The 23,258-nt window shown below is 53.6% G+C and overlaps 1 protein-coding gene across 8 annotated transcripts in view; it reads left to right on the top strand.

Moving 5' to 3' along the window:
* The first annotated feature begins 1,039 nt into the window (after positions 1-1,039).
* LOC138246648 (zinc finger protein 271-like) overlaps positions 1,040-23,258 on the top strand; it is a 55,952-nt gene continuing 33,733 nt past the window's right edge. For 2 of the 8 annotated variants that reach the window (XM_069201683.1, XM_069201543.1), the window contains exons 1-2: positions 1,051-1,109; positions 13,606-13,752. The gene's annotated coding sequence lies outside the window, so the exon portion shown is untranslated. Of the gene's footprint in view, positions 1,127-13,605; positions 13,753-23,258 lie in introns of all 8 variants that reach the window. The other 6 variants (XM_069201759.1, XM_069201413.1, XM_069201633.1 and 3 more) reach the window with 4 other exon arrangements.

The raw sequence follows: 23,258 nt of genomic DNA, 5'->3' as shown, positions 1-23,258 counted from the left end.
TTGTAGTTTTATTTTTTCCATTTTAAACCAGGGGGACACGTCCTGGAGCTCAAAGGATACTACTGGGCCAGGGCAGGATGTCACGCGTGCAGAGGGAAGCCTGGCAGCCATGGAGACGGGGTGCAGGTCTTCACCCAGAGCCTGTTCGTGCTGCCAAGAGCGGGCGAGGTTTGGGGGCGCTGTCCACAAATACTCGGGTCCGGAGTATGTCGGGGTGCTCAGCCTCTCCTCTGGGTTTCAATAGCATGAAAGTGGGGGGGCGGTAGGAGATGCAGGCCCCCCCACCCCGTCCTTACTAACCCCCTACCCCGGCTCACCAGCCCCCAGAAGACCCCACCCCCCCTGGCCCCCTACTCTCCTCCTCATTCGCCCCCCCCCCTCCTTTGTACTAGGCCCCCCCACCCCGTCCTTACTAACCCCCTACCCCGGCTCACCAGCCCCCCAGAAGACCCCACCCCCCCTGGCCCCCTACTCTCCTCCTCATTCGCCCCCCCCCCTCCTTTGTACTAGGCCCCCCCACCCCGTCCTTACTAACCCCCTACCCCGGCTCACCAGCCCCCCAGAAGACCCCACCCCCCCTGGCCCCCTCACCCCCCCTGGCCCCCTACTCTCCTTCTCATTCGCCCCCCCCCCTCCTTTGTACTAGGCCCCCCCACCCCGTCCTTACTAACCCCCTACCCCGGCTCACCAGCCCCCCACAAAGCCCCCTCCGCTCCAGCCCCCCAGAAGACCCCCTCCTCACCAGGCCCCACACCCCCTTGTTGCCCGCCCTCCCTCTCTCCCGCCGAAAAATGGAGCGCGACCGGCTCTGATACCGAAAGTCAAAGGTTAAAACCCAAACACTTCTCTAGGGGTCCAAATGGCTGGCACAAGAAGTGCACTTCCGGTCCGCCATTTTAACGGCTGGCAAGAGAGGTTCACTTCCGGTCCGCCATCTTAACGGCTGGCAGAAGCGCAGCACTTCCTGTCCGCCATCCTAACAGCAGGCAAGAGAGGTTCACTTCCGGTCCGCCATCTTAACGGCTGGCAGAGGAGCCGTACTTCCGGTCCGCCTTCTAAAAGGCCCACAGAAGAAGTGTAAGGCACATCCGGACAGACGTTGATGCCAGGTTAGGCGCCTGCGAGGGTTAGTGCACCTGTGACAGCTCTGAGGGTTAATGCACCTGTGGCAGCTCTGGGGGTTAATGCACCTGTGACGGCTCTGGGGGTTAATGCACCTGTGACAGCTCCGGGGGGGTTAATGCACCTGTGGCGGCTCTGGAGGTTAATGCACCTGTGGCGGCTCTGTAGTATGTATATGTAGCTTCACCATGGTAACTCCGAATATGGCCATGTAACATGTCTATGATCATGGAATTGCCCCCTCTATGCCATCCTGGCATTGTTGGGACCATTCCATGATCCCAGTGGTCTGTAGCACAGACCCTGGTACTGCAAGACTGCCCTTCCTGGGGTTTCTCTGCAGCTGCTGCTGCTGCCAACCCCTCAGACAGGCAGCTGCCCTCCTGGGGTCCAGCCAGGCCTGGCCCAGGATGGCAGAACAAAGAACTTTCTCTGAGAGAGGGTGTGACACCCTCTCCCTTTGGAAAATGGTGTGAAGGCAGGGGAGGAGTAGCCTCCCCCAGCCTCTGGAAATGCTTTGTTGGGCACAGATGTGCCCAATTCTGCATAAGCCAGTCTACACCGGTTCAGGGACCCCTTAGCCCCTGCTCTGGCGCGAAACTGGACAAAGGAAAGGGGAGTGACCACTCCCCTGACCTGCACCTCCCCTGGGAGGTGTCCAGAGCTCCTCCAGTGTGCTCCAGACCTCTGCCATCTTGGAAACAGAGGTGCTGCTGGCACACTGGACTGCTCTGAGTGGCCAGTGCCACCAGGTGACTTCAGAGACTCCTGCTGATAGGCTCCTTCAGGTGTTAGTAGCCTTTCCTCTCTCCTAGGTAGCCAAACCCTCTTTTCTGGCTATTTAGGGTCTCTGTCTCTGGGGAAACTTTAGATAACGAATGCATGAGATCAGCCGAGTTCCTCTGCATCTCCCTCTTCACCTTCTGATAAGGAATCGACCGCTGACCGCGCTGGAAGCCTGCAAACCTGCAACATAGTAGCAAAGACGACTACTGCAACTCTGTAACGCTGATCCTGCCGCCTTCTCGACTGTTTTCCTGCTTGTGCATGCTGTGGGGGTAGTCCGCCTCCTCTCTGCACCAGAAGCTCCGAAGAAATCTCCCGTGGGTCGACGGAATCTTCCCCCTGCAACCGCAGGCACCAAAAAGCTGCATTACCGGTCCCTTGGGTCTCCTCTCAGCACGACGAGCGAGGTCCCTCGAATCCAGCGACACCGTCCAAGTGACCCCCACAGTCCAGTGACTCTTCAGCCCAAGTTTGGTGGAGGTAAGTCCTTGCCTCACCTCGCTGGGCTGCATTGCTGGGAACCGCGACTTTGCAAGCTACTCCGGCCCCTGTGCGCTTCCGGCGGAAATCCTTCGTGCACAGCCAAGCCTGGGTCCACGGCACTCTAACCTGCATTGCACGACTTTCTAAGTTGGTCTCCGGCGACGTGGGACTCCTTTGTGCAACTTCGGCGAGCACCGTTTCACGCATCCTCGGAGTGCCTGTTTCTGGCACTTCTCCGGGTGCTACCTGCTTCAGTGAGGGCTCTTTGTCTTGCTCGACGTCCCCTCTCTCTGCAGGTCCAATTTGCGACCTCCTGGTCCCTCCTGGGCCCCAGCAGCGTCCAAAAACGCCAAACGCACGATTTGCGTGTAGCAAGGCTTGTTGGCGTCCATCCGGCGGGAAAACACTTCTGCACGACTCTCCAAGGCGTGGGGGATCCATCCTCCAAAGGGGAAGTCTCTAGCCCTTGTCGTTCCTGCAGTATTCACAGTTCTTCAGCCTAGTAAGAGCTTCTTTGCACCAACCGCTGGCATTTCTTGGGCATCTGCCCATCTCCGAGCTGCTTGTGACTTTTGGACTTGGTCCCCTTGTTCCACAGGTACCCTCAGTCAGGAATCCATCGTTGTTGCATTGCTGATTTGTGTTTTCCTTGCATTTTCCCTCTAACACGACTATTTTGTCCTTAGGGGAACTTTAGTGCACTTTGCACTCACTTTTCAGGGTCTTGGGGAGGGTTATTTTGCTAACTCTCACTATTTTCTAATAGTCCCAGCGACCCTCTACAAGGTCACATAGGTTTGGGGTTCATTCGTGGTTCGCATTCCACTTCTGGAGTATATGGTTTGTGTTGCCCCTATCCCTATGTTTCCCCATTGCATCCTATTGTAACTATACATTGTTTGCACTGTTTTCTAAGACTATACTGCATATTTTTGCTATTGTGTATATATATCTTGTGTATATTTCCTATCCTCTCACTGAGGGTACACTCTAAGATACTTTGGCATATTGTCATAAAAATAAAGTACCTTTATTTTTAGTATAACTGTGTATTGTGTTTTCTTATGATATTGTGCATATGACACTAAGTGGTACTGTAGTAGCTTCACACGTCTCCTAGTTCAGCCTAAGCTGCTCTGCTAAGCTACCATTATCTATCAGCCTAAGCTGCTAGACACCCTATACACTAATAAGGGATAACTGGGCCTCGTGCAAGGTGCAAGTACCCCTTGGTACTCACTACAAGCCAGTCCAGCCTCCTACAGGAGTTAATGCACTTGTGGCAGCTCTGGGGAGTTAATGCACTTGTGGCAGCTCTGGGGAGTTAATGCACCTGTGGCAGCTCTGGGGAGTTAATGCACCTGTGACAGCTCTGGGGAGTTAATGCACCTGTGACAGCTCTGGGGAGTTAATGCACCTGTGACAGCTCTGGGGGTTAATGCACCTGTGACAGCTCTGGGGGTTAATGCACCTGTGGCAGCTCTGGGGAGTTAATGGGGTTAATGCATCTGTGACGGCTCTGGGGGTTGATGCACCTGTGGCGTCTCTGTGGGTTAATGCACCTGTGGCGTCTCTGGGGGTTAATGCACCTGTGGCGTCTCTGGGGGTTAATGCACCTGTGGCGTCTCTGGGGGTTAATGCACCTGTGGCGTCTCTGGGGGTTAATGCACCTGTGGCAGCTCTGGGGGTTAATTCACCTGTGACAGCTCCGGGGCTTAATGCACCTGTGACAGCTCCGGGGCTTAATGCACCTGTGACAGCTCTGGGGGTTAATGCACCTGTGGCAGCTCTGAGGGTTAATGCACCTGTGACGGCTCTGAGGGTTAATGCACCTGTGACAGCTCTGGGGAGTTAATGGGGTTAATGCATCTGTGACGGCTCTGGGGGTTGATGCATCTGTGGCGGCTCTGAGGGTTAATGCACCTGTGGCGGCTCTGAGGGTTAATGCACCTGTGACAGCTCTGGGGAGTTAATGGGGTTAATGCATCTGTGACGGCTCTGGGGGTTGATGCATCTGTGGCGGCTCTGGGGGTTGATGCATCTGTGGCGGCTCTGGGGGTTGATGCACCTGTGGCGGCTCTGGGGGTTGATGCACCTGTGGCGGCTCTGGGGGTTGATGCACCTGTGGCGGCTCTGGGGGTTGATGCACCTGTGGCGGCTCTGGGGGTTGATGCACCTGTGGCGGCTCTGGGGGTTGATGCGCCTGTGGCGGCTCTGGGGGTTAATGCACCTGTGACAGCTCTGGGGAGTTAATGGGGTTAATGCATCTGTGACGGCTCTGGGGGTTAATGCATCTGTGACAGCTCTGGGGGTTAATGCACCTGTGGCGTCTCTGGGGGTTAATGCACCTGTGGCGTCTCTGGGGGTTAATGCACCTGTGGCAGCTCTGGGGGTTAATTCACCTGTGACAGCTCTGGGGGTTAATTCACCTGTGACAGCTCTGGGGGTTAATGCACCTGTGGCAGCTCTGAGGGTTAATGCACCTGTGACGGCTCTGAGGGTTAATGCACCTGTGACAGCTCTGGGGAGTTAATGGGGTTAATGCATCTGTGACGGCTCTGGGGGTTGATGCATCTGTGGCGGCTCTGAGGGTTAATGCACCTGTGGCGGCTCTGAGGGTTAATGCACCTGTGACAGCTCTGGGGAGTTAATGGGGTTAATGCATCTGTGACGGCTCTGGGGGTTGATGCATCTGTGGCGGCTCTGGGGGTTGATGCATCTGTGGCGGCTCTGGGGGTTGATGCATCTGTGGCGGCTCTGGGGGTTGATGCATCTGTGGCGGCTCTGGGGGTTGATGCACCTGTGGCGGCTCTGGGGGTTGATGCACCTGTGGCGGCTCTGGGGGTTGATGCACCTGTGGCGGCTCTGGGGGTTGATGCACCTGTGGCGGCTCTGGGGGTTGATGCACCTGTGGCGGCTCTGGGGGTTGATGCGCCTGTGGCGGCTCTGGGGGTTGATGCGCCTGTGGCGGCTCTGGGGGTTAATGCACCTGTGACAGCTCTGGGGAGTTAATGGGGTTAATGCATCTGTGACGGCTCTGGGGGTTAATGCATCTGTGACGGCTCTGGGGGTTGATGCACCTGTGACGGCTCTGGGGGTTGATGCACCTGTGGCGGCTCTGGCGGTTAATGCACCTGTGGTGGCTCTGGCGGTTAATGCACCTGTGACGGCTCTGGGGGTTAATGCATCTGTGACGGCTCTGGGGGTTGATGCACCTGTGACGGCTCTGGGGGTTGATGCACCTGTGGCGGCTCTGGCGGTTAATGCACCTGTGGTGGCTCTGGCGGTTAATGCACCTGTGACAGCTCTGGGGGTTAATGCACCTGTGACAGCTCTGGGGAGTTAATGGGGTTAATGCATCTGTGACGGCTCTGGGGGTTGATGCACCTGTGGCGGCTCTGGGGGTTGATGCACATGTGGCGGCTCTGGGGGTTAATGCACCTGTGACAGCTCTGGGGGTTAATGCACCTGTGGCGGCTCTGGGGGTTGATGCACATGTGGCGGCTCTGGGGGTTAATGCACCTGTGGCAGCTCTGGGGGTTAATGCACCTGTGGCGGCTCTGGGGGTTAATGCACCTGTGGCGTCTCTGGAGTTAATGCACCTGTGGCGGCTCTGGGGGTTAATGCACCTGTGGCGGCTCTGGGGGTTAATGCACATGTGGCAGCTCTGGGGGTGGATGCACCTGTGGCGGCTCCGGGGAGTTAATGCACCTGTGACAGCTCTGAGGGTTAATGCACCTGTGGCGGCTCTGGGGGTTAATGCACCTGTGACGGCTCTGGGGGTTAATTCACCTGTGACAGCTCTGGGGAGTTAATGGGGTTAATGCATCTGTGACGTCTCTGGGGGTTAATACACCTGTGGCAGCTCCAAGGGTTAATGCATCTGTGACAGCTCTGGTTTTTTTTCCACCTGTGACAGCTCTGGGCGGTTAATGGGGTTGATGCACCTGTGGCGGCTCTGGGGGTTGATGCACCTGTGGCGGCTCTGGGGGTTGATGCACCTGTGGCGGCTCTGGGGGTTGATGCACCTGTGGCGGCTCTGGGGGTTGATGCACCTGTGGCGTCTCTGGGGGTTAATGCACCTGTGGCGGCTCTGGGGTTTAATGCACCTGTGGCGGCTCTGGGGGTTAATGCACCTGTGGCGGCTCTGGGGGTTAATGCACCTGTGGCGGCTCTGGGGGTTAATGCACCTGTGGCGGCTCTGGGGGTTAATGCATCTGTGGCAGCTCTGGGGGTTAATGCACCTGTGGCAGCTCTGGGGGTTAATGCACCTGTGACAGCTCTGGTGGTTAATGGGGTTAATGACCTCTCAAACTTTTCCACACGCTGTACTTGTATGAGTACTTATACTGTATGTCGTAACCAATGCAGTGCATGTCTGGCAGCCTTTCCCCGGGAGATCCCAGTAACGACACATCAAGTAGCTGCATGCTGGACCATCTAGGGGACAGGGCCGCAGAGAGCATGACTGTGAGTGTGCTGACATTGTAGAAGGAGCGTGAGGGGGTCAGACTGACATTGCGGGAACTTGAGGGGGACAGACTGACATTGCGGGAACTTGAGGGGGACAGACTGTAGGAGGCCTGACTGGCTTGTAGTGAGTACCAAGGGGTACTTGCACCTTGCACCAGGCCCAGTTATCCCTTATTAGTGTATAGGGTGTCTAGCAGCTTAGGCTGATAGATAATGGTAGCTTAGCAGAGCAGCTTAGGCTGAACTAGGAGACGTGTGAAGCTACTACAGTACCACTTAGTGTCATATGCACAATATCATAAGAAAACACAATACACAGTTATACTAAAAATAAAGGTACTTTATTTTTATGACAATATGCCAAAGTATCTTAGAGTGTACCCTCAGTGAGAGGATAGGAAATATACACAAGATATATATACACAATAGCAAAAATATGCAGTATAGTCTTAGAAAACAGTGCAAACAATGTATAGTTACAATAGGATGCAATGGGGAAACATAGGGATAGGGGCAACACAAACCATATACTCCAAAAGTGGAATGCGAACCACGAATGGACCCCAAACCTATGTGACCTTGTAGAGGGTCGCTGGGACTATTAGAAAATAGTGAGAGTTAGAAAAATAACCCTCCCCAAGACCCTGAAAAGTGAGTGGAAAGTGCACTACAGTTCCCCTAAGGACAAAATAGTCGTGTTAGAGGAATAATGCAGGAAAGACACAAACCAGCAATGCAACAACTGTGGATTTCCAATCTAGGGTACCTGTGGAACAAGGGGACCAAGTCCAAAAGTCACAAGCAAGTCGGAGATGGGCAGATGCCCAGGAAATGCCAGCTGCGGGTGCAAAGAAGCTTCGACTGGACAGAAGAAGCTGAGGTTTCTGCAGGAACGAAAAGGGCTAGAGACTTCCCCTTTGGTGGACGGATCCCTCTCGCCTTGGAGAGTCGTGCAGAAGTGTTTTCCCGCCGGAAGGACGCCAACAAGCCTTGCTACACGCAAATCGTGCGTTTGGCGTTTTTGGACGCTGCTGGGGCCCAGGAGGGACCAGGAGGTCGCAAATTGGACCTGCAGAGAGAGGGGACGTCGAGCAAGACAAAGAGCCCTCACTGAAGCAGGTAGCACCCGGAGAAGTGCCAGAAACAGGCACTACGAGGATGCGTGAAACGGTGCTCGCCGAAGTTGCACAAAGGAGTCCCACGTCGCCGGAGACCAACTTAGAAAGTCGTGCAATGCAGGTTAGAGTGCCGTGGACCCAGGCTTGGCTGTGCACGAAGGATTTCCGCCGGAAGTGCACAGGGGCCGGAGTAGCTTGCAAAGTCGCGGTTCCCAGCAATGCAGCCCAGCGAGGTGAGGCAAGGACTTACCTCCACCAAACTTGGGCTGAAGAGTCACTGAACTGTGGGGGTCACTTGGACAGCGTCGCTGGATTCGAGGGACCTCGCTCGTCGTGCTGAGAGGAGACCCAAGGGACCGGTAATGCAGCTTTTTGGTGCCTGCGGTTGCAGGGGGAAGATTCCGTCGACCCACGGGAGATTTCTTCGGAGCTTCTGGTGCAGAGAGGAGGCAGACTACCCCCACAGCATGCACAAGCAGGAAAACAGTCGAAGGCGGCAGGATCAGCGTTACAGAGTTGCAGTAGTCGTCTTTGCTACTATGTTGCAGGTTTGCAGGCTTCCAGCGCGGTCAGCGGTCGATTCCTTATCAGAAGGTGAAGAGAGAGATGCAGAGGAACTCGGCTGAGCTCATGCATTCGTTATCTAAAGTTTCCCCAGAGACAGAGACCCTAAAAAGCCTAAATACGTGGACGTTATTTCACTCAGGCTGCAGTGGCAGGCCTGTGTAAGAATTGTCAGAGCTCCCTATGGGTGGCAAAAGAAATGCTGCAGCCCATAGGGATCTCCTGGAACCCCCAATACCCTGGGTACCTCAGTACCATATACTAGGGAATTATAAGGGTGTTCCAGTATGCCAATGTAAATTGGTAAAATTGGTCACTAGCCTGTTAGTTACAATTTGAAAGAAATGAGAGAGCATAACCACTGAGGTTCTGGATACCAGAGCCTCAGTGAGACAGTTAGTCATAACACAAGTAACACATTCAGGGCACACTTATGAGCACAGGGTCCCAGTGACACATACAACTAAAACAACATATATACAGTGAAAAATGGGGGTAACATGCCAGGCAAGATGGTACTTTCCTACACACCTATTGAGCACGCGGGGCCCTGGTGAGCAGACCTAGGTACACTTGGTGAGTACGCCTGGCCCTGGTGAGCAGACCTGGTTACACCTGGTGAGCACGCCTGGCCCTAGGGAGCAGACCTAGGTACACCCGGTGAGCATGCGTGGCCCTGGAGAGCAGTCCTAGGTACACCTGGTGAGCTCACGTGGCCCTGGTGAGCAGACCTAGGTAAACCTGGTGAGCATGCGTGGTCTTGGGGAGCAGACCTAGGTACACCTGGTGAGCACAGTGGCCCTGGGGAGCAGACCTAGGTACTCCTGGTGAGCACGCGTTGCCCTGGTGAGCAGACCTAGGTACACCTGGTGAGCACGCATGGCCCTGGGGAGTGGACAAAGATACCCTTGGGGAGAACACCTGGTGAGCCCGTGTGGCTCTGAGGAGGACACCTAGTGAGCACGCGTTGCCCTGGGAGCAGACCTAGGTGCACCTGGTGAGCATGCGTGGCCCTGATGAGCAGACCTAGGTACACCTGGTGAGCACATGTGGCCCTGGGGAGCAGACCTAGGCACACCTGGTGAGCATGCGTGGCCCTGGTGAGCACATCTGGCCCTGGGGAGCAGACCTAGGCACACCTGGTGAACACGTGTGGCCGTGGTGGGCAGACCTAGCTACCCCTGGGGAGCACGCCTGGCCCTGAGGAGTAGACCTAGGTACACCTGGTGAGCACACGTGGCCCTGGTGAGCTGACCTAGGTACACTTGGTGAGCATACCTAGGTACAACTGGTGAGCACGCCTGGCCCTGGTGAGCAGACCTAGCCCTGGTGAGCAGACCTAGCTACACCTGGTGAGCACATGTGGCCCGGGGGAGTAGACCTAGATACACCTGGTGAGCACACGTGGCCCTGGTGAGCAGACCAAGGTACACCTGGTGAGCACGCCTGGCCCTAGGGAGCAGACCTAGGTTCACCTGGTGAGCACGCGTGGCCCTGGTGAGCAGACGGTACACCTGGTGAGCATGCATGGCCCTGGTGAGCAGACCTCGGTACACCTGGTGAGTACGTGTGGCCCTGGTGAGCAGACCTCGGTACACCTGGTGACCACGCGTGGCCCTGGTGAGCAGACCTCGGTACACCTGGTGACCAGACCTCGGTACACCTGGTGACCACGTGTGGCCCTGGTGAGCAGACCTCAGAACACCTGGTGACCACGCCTGGCCCTGGTGAGCAGACCTAGGTACACTTGGTGAGCACGCCTGGCCCTGGTGAGCAGACCTGGTTACACCTGGTGAGCATGCGTGGTCTTGGGGAGCAGACCTAGGTACACCTGGTGAGCACGCGTGGCCCTGGGGAGCAGACCTAGGTACACCTGGTGAGCACGCGTTGCCCTGGTGAGCAGACCTAGGTACACCTGGTGAGCACGCATGGCCCTGGGGAGTGGACAAAGATACCCCTGGGGAGAACACCTGGCCGCGTGGGCAAACCTAGGTACACCTGGTGAGCACGCGTGGCCCTGGTGAGCAGACCTAGGTACACCTGGTGAGCATGCGTGGCCCTGGTGAGCAGACCTAGGTACACCTGGTGAACATGTGTGGCCCTGGTGAGCAGACCTAGGTACACCTGGTGAGCACGCCTGGCCCTGGGGAGCAGACCTAGGTACGCCTGGTGAGCACACGTGGCCCTGGTGAGCAGACCTAGGTACACCTGGTGAGCACGCGTGGCTCTGGGAAGGACACCTGGTGAGCACGCGTGGCCCTGGTGAGCAGACCTAGGTACACCTGGTGAGCACGCGTGGCCCTGGTGAGCAGACCTAGGTACACCTGGTGAGCACAAGTGGCCCTGGTGAGCAGACCTAGGTACACCTGGTGAGCATCCATTGCCCTGGTGAGCAGATTTAGGTACACCTGATAAGCACACGCGGCCCTGGGGAGCAGACCTAGGTACACCTGGTGAGCACACCTGGCCCTGGGGAGCAGACGTAGGTACACCTGGTGAGTACGTGTGGCCCCGGTGAGCATGTATGGCCCCGGTAAGCAGACCTTGGTACACCTGGTGAGCACGTGTGGCCCTGGTGAGCAGACTTGGGTACATCTGGTGAGCACACGTGGCCCTGGTGAGCAGACCTAGGTAGACCTGGTGAGTACACTTGGCCCAGGTGAGCAGACATCAGTACACCTGGTGAGCACGTATGGCCCCGGTGAGCAGACCTAGGTACACCTGTTGAGCACGCGTGGCCCTGGTGAGCAGACCTAGGTAGACCTGGTGAGCACACTTGGCCCAGGTGAGCAGACATCAGTACACCTGGGGAGCATGCGTGGCCTTGGTGAGCAGACCTAGGAACACCTGGTGAGGATGCGTGGCCCTGGGGAGCAGACCTAGGTACACCTGGTGAGCACATGTGGCCCTGGTGAGCAGACCTAGGTACACCTGGTGTGCACGTGTGGCCTCGGTACACCTAGTGAGCACGTGTGGCCTCGGTACACCTAGTGAGCACGTGTGGCCATGGTGAGCAGAACTAGGTACACCTGGTGAGGACGCGTGGCCCTGGGGAGCAGACCTAGGTACACCTGGTGAGCACATGTGGCCCTGGTGAGCAGACCTAGGTACACCTGGTGTGCACGTGTGGCCCTGGGGAGCAGACCTAGGTACACCTGGTGAGCACACGTGGCCCTGGGGAGCAGACCTAGGTACACCTGGTTAGCACGCCTGGCCCTGGGGAGCAGACCTAGGTACACCTGGTGAGCACATGTGGTCCTGGTGAGCAGACCTAGGTACACCTGATGAGCACACGCGGCCCTGGTGAGCAGACCTAGGTACACCTGAATAGCACTCGTGGCCCTGGTGAGCAGACCTAGGTACACCTGATGAGCACACGCGGCCCTGGTGAGCAGACCTAGGTACACCTGGTGAGCACACGTGGCCCTGGTGAGCAGACCTAGGTACACCTGGTGAGCACACGTGGCCCTGGTGAGCAGACCTAGGTACACCTGGTGAGGACACCTGGCCCTGGTGAGCAGACCTAGGTACACCTGGTGAGCATCCATGGCCCTGGTGAGCAGACTTAGGTACCTCTGGTGAGCACGCGTAGCCCTGGTGTGCAAACCTAGGTACACCTGATGAGCACACGTGGCCCTGGGGAGCAGACCTAGGTACACCTGGTGAGCACGGGTGGCCCTAGGGAGCAGACGTAGGTACACCTGGTTAACATGCGTGACCCTTGTGGCAGACCTCGGTACACCTGGTGAGCACGCCTGGCCATGGGGAGCAGACCTAGGTACACCTGGTGAGCACATGTGGCTCTGGGGAGGACACCTAGTGAGCACGCCTGGTCCTGGGAGCAGACCTAGGTACACCTGGTGAGCACGCGTGGCCCTGGTGAGCAGACCTAGGTACACCTGGTGAGCATGCGTGGCCCTGAGGAGCAGACCTAGGTACACCTGGTGAGCACATGTGGCCCTGGGGAGCAGACCTAGGTACACCTGGTGAGCATGCGTGGCCCTGGTGAGCACATCTGGCCCTGGGGAGCAGACCTAGGTACACCTGGTGAGCACACGTGGCCCTGGGGAGCAGACCTAGGTACACCTGGTGAGCACACGTGGCCCTGGTGAGAAGACCTAGGTACACCTGGTTAGCACGCCTGGCCCTGGGGAGCAGACCTAGGTACGCCTGGTGAGCACACGTGGCCCTGGTGAGCAGACCTAGGTACACCTGGTGAGCACGCGTGGCCCTGGTGAGCAGACCTAGGTACACCTGGTGAGCACGCGTGGCCCTGGTGAGCAGACCTAGGTACACCTGGTGAGCACACGTGGCCCTGGGGAGCAGACCTAGGTACACCTGGTGAGGACACCTGGCCCTGGTGAGCAGACCTAGGTACACCTGGTGAGCATCCATGGCCCTGGTGAGCAGACTTAGGTACATCTGGTGAGCACGCGCAGACCTAGGTACACCTGATGAGCACACGTGGCCCTGGGGAGCAGACCTAGGTACACCTGGTGAGCACACGTGGCCCTGGTGTACACCTGGTGAGCACACGTGGCCCTGGTGAGCAGACCTAGGTACAACTGGTGAGCACTCGTGGCCCTGGTGAGCAGACCAGTGTCACTACAGTGTAACAAGAGAGGGGTGGCCCTGTGATAAAGGGCCCCCCTCAGGTGAGTGAACACTTAGCGCCCTCACCAGGCCCCACAGCTGAGTGTATTGAGAGGAAAGCCCTTACTCAGCGGATTGGAAACTTGTAAAAAAAAAAACTATGAACCTTGGGCCTGATGTACACAGATGTTTGTGGTTGTAAAGTCTGTTTTCATTTGTAAAATCACAGGCACCCTGTAAGTAAAGCCTTCGAAGGTGACAAGTCTGACTCGCCAAAGACTTTAACAGCAGGTTCCGTGTCACAAGTTGGGAGGGGCCTCCCGCCTCCTGTTAGAGGGTTGTAGTAATCTGTCTCTGGAGTTTATGGCTGCAGTTGTGCTTACACCCACCCTGGGGCAGTGTGAGGGGGTGTTATAATAATGCAGTGTTTCATGTAGCATTTTAACAGTGTTTATATTGTCTTTAGACTCAGGACGACCCTTTTTCCCGCTTGGGATCCCAAAGTCCACGCAGAAGTCCTAACAAAGTCCTCGATTTCCTCTTCCTCGCAGGTGCTTCTCCTCCTCCATGCCAGTGGTTCACCGGGAGAGAGAAAAAATAAAGTATTAACCAGGTAAGTGCAGCCAAAGTAGAAAAACCACCAATAATGGAGATTTACCGTGTCCCTATCCGTGTTTGTGATTTCCTGCTCTCACGTCCCCACACTGTAAACCCGATCTAGTCCTAGTAGACGAGCCCTCTGGCAGCGGCTCATGGTAGGTTGCCCCCCACACCCCTTGTTGTTCTGGGAGAAGTGATGGGCTGGGACCCTCAGATGCTCAGATCTTCACTTAGACCTTCTCTTGGCGTTTTTCCTTCTTTCTTGTCCTCACTAAGTGCCCTCCATGAAGGTCTCCCTCCTCCTCACCCTGACATCCACCAGCCCCCTGGACGGTGGTGGGTTCGGGTCCTCATCTGTCATGAGATGGTGTAGGAAGGTAGCCCCTTTCTAGCCTTGTTACCCCCACTTTTGGCCTGTTTGTGAGTGTATGTCAGGGTGTTTTCACTGTCTCACTGGGATCCTGCTAGTCAGGGCCCAGTGCTCATAGTGAAAACCCTATGCTTTCAGTATGTTTGTTATGTGTCACTGGGATGCTCCTAGCCAGGACCCCAGTGCTCATAGTATGTGCCCTGTATGTGTTCCCTGTGTGGTGCCTAACTGTCTCACTGAGGCTCTGCTAACCAGAACCTCAGTGTTTACTCTCTCTGCTTTCTAAAATTGTCACGGTGGCTAGTGACAAATTTTACAAATTCTAATTGGCACACTGGAACACCCTTATAATTCCCTTGTATATGGTACCTAGGTACCCAGGGTATTGGGGTTCCATGAGATCCCTATGGGCTGCAGCATTTATTTTGCCACCCATAGGGAGCTCAGACAATTCTTACACAGGCCTGCCACTGCAGCCTGAGTGAAATAACTTCCACGTTATTTCACAGCCATTTACCACTGCACTTAAGTAACTTATAAGTCACCTATATGTCTAATCTCCACCTGGTAAAGGTTGGGTGCTAAGTTACTTAGTGTGTGGGCACCCTGGCACTAGCCAAGGTGTCCCCACATTGTTCAGGGCAAATTCCCCGGACTTTGTGAGTGCGGGGACACCATTACATGCGTGCACTGTACATAGGTCACTACCTATGTACAGCGTCACAATGGTAACTCCGAACATGGCCATGTAACATGTCTAAGATCATGGAGTTGTCACCCCAATGCCATTCTGGAATTGGGGAGACAATTCTATGTTTTCCCGAGTCTCTAACACAGACCCGGGTACTGCCAAACTACCTTTCCCGGGGTTTCACTGCAGCTGCTGCCTACCCCTCAGACAGGATTCTACCCTACTGGGGTCCAGGCAGCCCTGGCCCAGGAAGGCAGAACAAAGGACTTCCTCTGAGAGAGGGTGTAACACCCTCTCCCTTTGGAAATAGGTGTCAGGGCTGGGGAGGAGTAGCCTCCCCCAGCCTCTGGAAATGCTTTGATGGGCACAGATGGTGCCCATCTCTGCATAAGCCAGTCTACACCGGTTCAGGGATCCCCCAGCCCTGCTCTGGCCCGAAACTGGACAAAGGAAAGGGGAGTGACCACTCCCATGACCTGCACCTCCCAGGGTAGGTGCCCAGAACTCCGCCAGTGTGTCCCAGACCTCTGCCATCGTGGAACAGAGGTGTTTGTGGCACACTGGACTGCTCTGAGTGGCCAGTGCCAGCAGGTGACATCAGAGACTCCTCCTGATAGGCTCTTACCTGTGTTGCTAGCCTATCCTCCTTCCTAGGTAGCCAAACCTCCTTTTCTGGCTATTTAGGGTCTCTGCTTTGTGGAATTCTTTAGATAACGAATGCAAGAGCTCATCAGAGTTCCTCTGCATCTCTCTCTTCACCTTCTGCCAAGGAATTGACCACTGACTGCTCAGGACGCCTGCAAAACCGCAACAAAGTAGCAAAGACGACTACTGCAACCTTGTATCGCTGATCCTGCCGCCTTCTTTACTGTTTTCCTGGTGGTGCATGCTGTGGGGGTAGTCTGCCTCCTCTCTGCACTAGAAGCTCTGAAGAAATCGCCTGTGGGTCGCAGAATCTTCCCCCTGCAACCGCAGGCAACAAAAGACTGCATCACCGGTCCTCTGGGTCCCCTCTCAGCATGACGAGCGTGGTCCCTGGAACTCAGCAACTCTGTCCAAGTGACTCCCACAGTCCAGTGACTCTTCAGTCCAAGTTTGGTGGAGGTAAGTCCTTGCCTCCCCACGCTAGACTGCATTGCTGGGTACTGCGTGATTTGCAGCTGCTCCGGCTCCTGTGCACTCTTCCAGGATTTCCTTTGTGCACAGCCAAGCCTGGGTCCCGACACTCTAACCTGCAGTGCACAACCTCCTGAGTTGTCCTCCGGCATCGTGGGATCTCCTTTTGTGACTTTGGGTGAGCTCTGGTTCACTCTTCTTCGTAGTGCCTGTTTCGGCACTTCTGCGGGTGCTGCCTGCTCCTGTGAGGGCTCCCTGTCTTGCTGGGCGCCTCCTCTGTCTCCTCACGCAATTGGCGACATCCTGGTCCCTCCTGGGCCACAGCAGCATCCAAAAACCCTAATCGCGACCCTTGCAGCTAGCAAGGCTTGTTTGCGGTCTTTCTGCGTGGGAACACCTCTGCAAGCTTCTTCACGACGTGGGACATCCCTGCTCCAAAGGGGAAGTTCCTAGTCCTCTTCGTTCTTGCAGAATCCACAGCTTCTACCATCCGGTGGCAGCTTCTTTGCATCCTCAGCTGGCATTTCCTGGGCATCTGCCCAATCTCGACTTTGTCGCGACTCTTGGACTTGGTCCCCTTGTTCCACAGGTACTCTCGTCCGGAAATCCACCTTTGTTGCATTGCTGGTGTTGGTCTTCCTTGCAGAATCCCCCTACCACGACTTCTGTGCTCTCTGGGGAATATAGGTGTACTTTACACCTACTTTTCAGGGTCTTGGGGTGGGCTATTTTTCTAACTCTCACTGTTTTCTTACAGTCCCAGCGACCCTCTACAAGCTCACATAGGTTTAGGGCCCATATGTTATTCGCATTCCACTTTTGGAGTATATGGTTTGTGTTGCCCCTACACCTATGTGCTCCTATTGCAATCTATTGTAACTATACACTGCTTGCATTACTTCCTTTTGCTATTACTGCATATTTTTGGTACTGTGTACATATATCTTGTGTATATTTGCTATCCTCATACTGAGGGTGCTCACTGAGATATTTTTGGCATATTGTCATAAAAATAAAGTACCTTTATTTTTAGTATATCTGTGTATTGTATTTTCTTATGATATTGTGCATATGACACCAGTGGTATAGTAGGAGCTTTGCATGTCTCCTAGTTCAGCCTAAGCTGCTCTGCTAAGCTACCTTTTCTATCAGCGTAAGCTGGTAGAACACCTCTTCTACACTAATAAGGGATAACTGGTCCTGGTGCAGAGTGTAAGTACCCCTTGGTACCCACTACAAACCAGGCCAGCCTCCTACATTGGTCGTGCAGCGGTGGGATAAGTACTTGCAACTACTTACCACTTTGTCATTTTGTACTTTTCATAAGGGAAAAATATACAAAACAAGTTCAGTGTATGTACACCTAACCAAAAAGTTTTGCTTTTCTTCTCTTACTCTATTGCTAAGTGCTGAAAAGTACCTCTAAAACGTTCAAAAAGTTTCTAAAAAGTTTTTTTCTGTTTCCTTAAAAAGTCCTAAAACTTTTTCCTTCTTTTTCTGTCCCTTAAACCTTTTCCTATCATGTCTGGTACAGGTCTTACTCTTGATCTGGCCAGCACAGCTTATGACCACCTTAACTGGAAAGGTGCAAGGAGTCTCTGCATTGATAGAGGGTTAGGGGTAGGGAAGAATCCCTCTAGAGAATTGTTAACATGCTCATTGAAAATGATAAGGCCTTAGCTGGTACATCTGGTGAGAAGTTAGCAGATGGTTCACACTCTGATTCTGTGGTAGCCCCAGTAAGAATGTTAGATGGTATTCTTTCCAACCTGCCCCTTAGCAGACCCCCTAGCATAGCTGGTACTAATGTGAGCTCTCATCACAGTAGGGATGGCATTCCTTTAGGCCAGGTTGTTACGGTGCCAACTGTTAGGGACAGGTCTCCTTCTGTTATTTCACATCATGCTTCTGTGTCAAAGCATGCCCAACCCACCCACCCTGATGACAGAATGTTAGAAAGGGAGCTCAATAGATTGAGAGTGGAAGAGACCAGGCTGAAGCTTAAACAGCAACAGCTGGCTCTAGACAGGGAAACTTTAGACTTAGAAAAAGAAAGGCAGAAGTTGGGGTATGGACCCCATGGTGGCAGCAGCAGTATTACAGATAGTAATCCTGTAAAAGAGCACGATTCTAAGAATCTGCATAAGATAGTTCCCCCTTACAAGGAGGGGGATGACATTAACAAGTGGTTTGCTGCACTTGAGAGGGCCTGTGTTGTACAAGGGGTCCCTCAAAGGCAGTGGGCTGCTATCCTATGGCTATCTTTCAGTGGAAAGGGTAGGGATAGGCTCCTTACTGTTAAGGAAAGTGATGCCAATAATTTTACTGTTTTGAAGGATGCACTCTTGGATGGATTTGGCTTAACCACTGAACAATACAGGATTAAGTTCAGAGAAACCAGAAAAGAGTCCTCACAAGACTGGGTAGACTTTGTTGACTATTCAGTGAAGGCCTTGGAGGGGTGGTTACATGGCAGTAACGTTTCTGACTATGAAAGCCTGTATAATCTGATCCTGAGAGAGCATATTCTGAATAACTGTACGTCTGATTTGTTACACCAATATCTAGTGGACTCAGATCTGACTTCTCCCCAAGAATTGGGAAAGAAGGCAGACAAATGGGTCAGAACAAGAGTGAACAGAAAAGTTCATACAGTGGGTGACAAGGATGGCAAGAAGAAGGATGGTAAGTCTTCTGACAAGGGTGGGGACAAATCTAAAAATGAGTCTTCATCAGGCCCACAAAAACACTCTGGTCGGGGTGGTGGGTCCAAATCCTCTTCTAATCAAGTAAAGAAACCATGGTGCTATTTATGTAAAGTAAAAGACTGTTGGACAACTGATTCCAGTTGTCCAAAGAAAAGCACCAAGCCTCCTACCACTACAACCCCTACTGCTACACCTAGTGCCCCTAGTAAAAGCAGTGGTGGTGGGAGCAAACCTACTAATAGCCAATCCAAGGGAGTAGCTGGGCTCACTATTGGTAATTTAGCTGGGGTTGGTCTTGTTAGAGAGACCACAGAGGCTGTGCTAGTCTCTGAAGGTGCCATTGATTTGGCCACCTTGGTTGCTTGTCCCCTTAATATGGATAAGTACAAGAAACTTCCCCTAATAAATGGTGTTGAGGTTCAGGCCTACAGGGACACAGGTGCCAGTGTTACCATGGTAATAGAGAAACTGGTACACCCTGAACAACACCTACTTGGTCACCAGTACCAAGGGACTGATGCTCATAACAACACTCTTAGCCACCCCATGGCTGTTGTAAATCTCAACTGGGGGGGGGGGGGGGGGGGGGAGGTTACTGGTCCAAAGAAAGTTGTGGTTGCCTCAGATTTACCTGAAGACTGTCTACTAGGGAACGATTTAGAGACATCAGCTTGGGCAGAAGTGGAGTTGGAGGCTCATGCAGCAATGCTGGGAATTCCTGGGCATATTTTTGCTTTAACCAGGGCTCAGGCCAAAAAGCAAAAAGGACAGGGTGACTTGGATCCTGGAACAATGGACCAAGTGCTCCCTAAAGCTAGGGTTAGTAAAGGTAAATCCCTACCTACTATCCCTCCCTCTACAGTGGATTCAATTTCTGAGGAAGACGATTTTCCACCCTGTGCAGAACCTTCACCAGAGGAGCTGAAAGCAGACACTGCTGAGCTTTTGGGTGGAGGGGGGCCTGCCAGGGAGGTGCTGAGTGTGGCACAGCAGACCTGTCCCACACTAGAGGGTCTAAGACAGCAAGCTGTCAAACAGCAAAATGGGGATGTCAGTGACTCACACAGAGTTTACTGGGAGGACAACCTCTTGTATACAGAGGCAAGGGACCCAAAACCTGGAGCAGCCAGGAGATTGGTCATTCCCCTGCAATACAGAGAGTTCCTCCTAACTCTAGCTCACGACATTCCCTTGGCTGGACATCTAGGGCAAATTAAAACATGGGAAAAGCTTGTCCCCTTGTTTCATTGGCCTAGGATGTCAGAGGACACAAACGAATTTTGTAAAAGATTTTTGTAAGTCCTGTGTCACCTGTCAAGCCAGTGGCAAGACTGGTGGCACCCCAAAGGCTCCCCTTATTCCACTGCCTGTGGTTGGGGTTCCCTTTGAAAGGGTAGGGGTTGACATAGTTGGCCCCCTTGACCCTCCTACTGCTTCAGGCAATAGGTTTATCTTGGTGGTAGTGGACCATGCCACAAGATATCCTGAAGCGATTCCTCTTAGGACCACTACAGCACCTGCAGTGGCAAAGGCCCTCCTGGGAATCTTTTCCAGGGTGGGTTTCCCAAAAGAGGTAGTATCAGACAGGGGTAGCAACTTTATGTCTGCATACTTAAAGGCCATGTGGAAGGAATGTGGTGTAACATACAAATTCACCACACCTTATCATCCACAAACAAATGGACTGGTAGAGAGGTTTAATAAAACTCTCAAAGGTATGATTATGGGACTCCCTGAAAAACTCAGGAGGAGATGGGATGTCCTGTTACCTTGCCTCCTTTTTGCTTACAGGGAGGTACCCCAAAAAGGAGTGGGGTTCAGCCCCTTTGAACTCCTATTTGCACACCCTGTAAGAGGTCCTCTAACACTTGTAAAGGAAGGTTGGGAACAACCTTTAAAAGCTCCTAAGCAAGACATAGTGGACTATGTACTTGGCCTAAGATCCAGAATGGCTGAGTATATGAAAAAGGCCAGTAAAAACCTTCAGGCCAGCCAAGAGCTCCAAAAGCAATGGCATGACCAGAAGGCTGTTTTGATTCAGTACCAACCAGGGCAGAAAGTGTGAGTCCCAGAGCCTGTTGCCCCAAGAGCACTCCAAGACAAATGGAGTGGACCTCACATTATTGTTGAAAAGAAGGGAGAAGCCATCCAACTTGGTTGACTTAGGCACTGCCAGGAGTCCCCTTAGGGTGCTCCATGTCAATCGCCTGAAAACCTACTATGACAGGGCTGATCTCACCCTGCTCATGGCAACAGATGAAGGACAGGAAGAAGAGAGTGACCCTCTCCCTGATCTCTTCTCTTCCACAGAACAAGATGCTCTAGTGGAAGGTGTAGTTTTGGCAGATTGTCTTACTGCTAAGCAGAAAGACCACTGCATAAATCTCCTGGGTCATTTTTCTGAACTCTTTTCTACTGTGCCAGGCACCACTTCTCGGTGTGAGCACACTATAGATACTGGAGACAGCCTGCCTGTCAAAAGTAAGATCTATACGCAGCCTGACCATGTCAGGGACTGCATAAAACAAGAAGTTCAGAAAATGCTTGAACTGGGAGTGGTTGAGCACTCTGAAAGTCCATGGGCCTCTCCTGTGGTACTTGTGCCAAAGCCTCACTCTAAAGATGGAAAAAAGGAAATGAGTTTTTGTGTAGATTACAAAGGTCTCAACCAGGTAACTAAAACTGATGCTCACCCTATACCCAGGGCAGATGAGCTCATAGATACACTGGCATCTGCCAAGTATCTAAGCACCTTTGATTTGACTGCAGGGTATTGGCAGATCAAGTTATCAGAGGATGCTAAAGCAAAAACTGCATTTTCGACTATTGGAGGGTGTGAGAAGGTAGCCTCTTTCTAGCCTTGTTACCCCCACTTTTGGCCTGTTTGTGAGTGTATGTCAGGGTGTTTGTCACTGTTTTCACTGTCTCACTGGGATCCTGATAGCCAGGCCTCAGTGCTCATAGTGAAAACACTATGTTTTCAGTATGGTTGTTATGTGTCACTGGGATCCTGCTGGTCAGGACCCCAGTGCTCATAGGTTTGTGGCCTATATGTATGTGTCACTGGGACCCTGTCACACAGGGCCCCAGTGCTCATAGGTGTGCATGTATATGTTCCCTGTGTGGTGCCTAACTGTCTCACTGAGGCTCTGCTAACCAGAACCTCAGTGGTTATGCTCTCTCATTACTTTCAAATTGTCACTAACAGGCTAGTGACCAATTTTACCAATTTACATTGGCTTACTGGAACACCCTTATAATTCCCTAGTATATGGTACTGAGGTACCCAGGGTATTGGGGTTCCAGGAGATCCCTATGGGCTGCAGCATTTCTTTTGCCACCCATAGGGAGCTCTGACAATTCTTACACAGGCCTGCCACTGCAGCCTGAGTGAAATAACGTCCACGTTATTTCACAGCCATTTTACACTGCACTTAAGTAACTTATAAGTCACCTATATGTCTAACCTTTACCTGGTAAAGGTTAGGTGCAAAGTTACTTAGTGTGAGGGCACCCTGGCACTAGCCAAGGTGCCCCCACATTGTTCAGAGCCAATTCACTGAACTTTGTGAGTGCGGGGACACCATTACACGCGTGCACTACATATAGGTCACTACCTATATGTAGCTTCACCATGGTAACTCCGAATATGGCCATGTAACATGTCTATGATCATGGAATTGCCCCCTCTATGCCATCCTGGCATTGTTGGTACAATTCCATGATCCCAGTGGTCTGTAGCACAGGCCCTGGTACTGCCAGACTGCCCTTCCTGGGGTTTCTCTGCAGCTGCTGCTGCTGCCAACCCCTCAGACAGGCAGCTGCCCTCCTGGGGTCCAGCCAGGCCTGGCCCAGGATGGCAGAACAAAGAACTTCCTCTGAGAGAGGGTGTGACACCCTCTCCCTTTGGAAAATGGTGTGAAGGCAGGGGAGGAGTAGCCTCCCCCAGCCTCTGGAAATGCTTTGTTGGGCACAGATGTGCCCAATTCTGCATAAGCCAGTCTACACCGGTTCAGGGACCCCTTAGCCCCTGCTCTGGCGCGAAACTGGACAAAGGAAAGGGGAGTGACCACTCCCCTGACCTGCACCTCCCCTGGGAGGTGTCCAGAGCTCCTCCAGTGTGCTCCAGACCTCTGCCATCTTGGAAACAGAGGTGCTGCTGGCACACTGGACTGCTCTGAGTGGCCAGTGCCACCAGGTGACGTCAGAGACTCCTTGTGATAGGCTCCTTCAGGTGTTAGTAGCCTTTCCTCTCTCCTAGGTAGCCAAACCCTCTTTTCTGGCTATTTAGGGTCTCTGTCTCTGGGGAAACTTTAGATAACGAATGCATGAGCTCAGCCGAGTTCCTCTGCATCTCCCTCTTCACCTTCTGATAAGGAAACGACCGCTGACCGCGCTGGAAGCCTGCAAACCTGCAACATAGTAGCAAAGACGACTACTGCAACTCTGTAACGCTGATCCTGCCGCCTTCTCGACTGTTTTCCTGCTTGTGCATGCTGTGGGGGTAGTCTGCCTCCTCTCTGCACCAGAAGCTCCGAAGAAATCTCCCGTGGGTCGACGGAATCTTCCCCCTGCTACCGCAGGCACCAAAAAGCTGCATTACCGGTCCCTTGGGTCTCCTCTCAGCACGACGA

This window comes from Pleurodeles waltl, chromosome 1_1 (genome assembly GCF_031143425.1).
Source record: "Pleurodeles waltl isolate 20211129_DDA chromosome 1_1, aPleWal1.hap1.20221129, whole genome shotgun sequence".
In the NCBI taxonomy this organism is placed as follows: Eukaryota; Metazoa; Chordata; class Amphibia; order Caudata; family Salamandridae; genus Pleurodeles; species Pleurodeles waltl.
The sequence above is the reverse complement of the archived record's forward strand: the minus strand, read 5'-3'. Positions and strand labels throughout refer to the sequence as shown.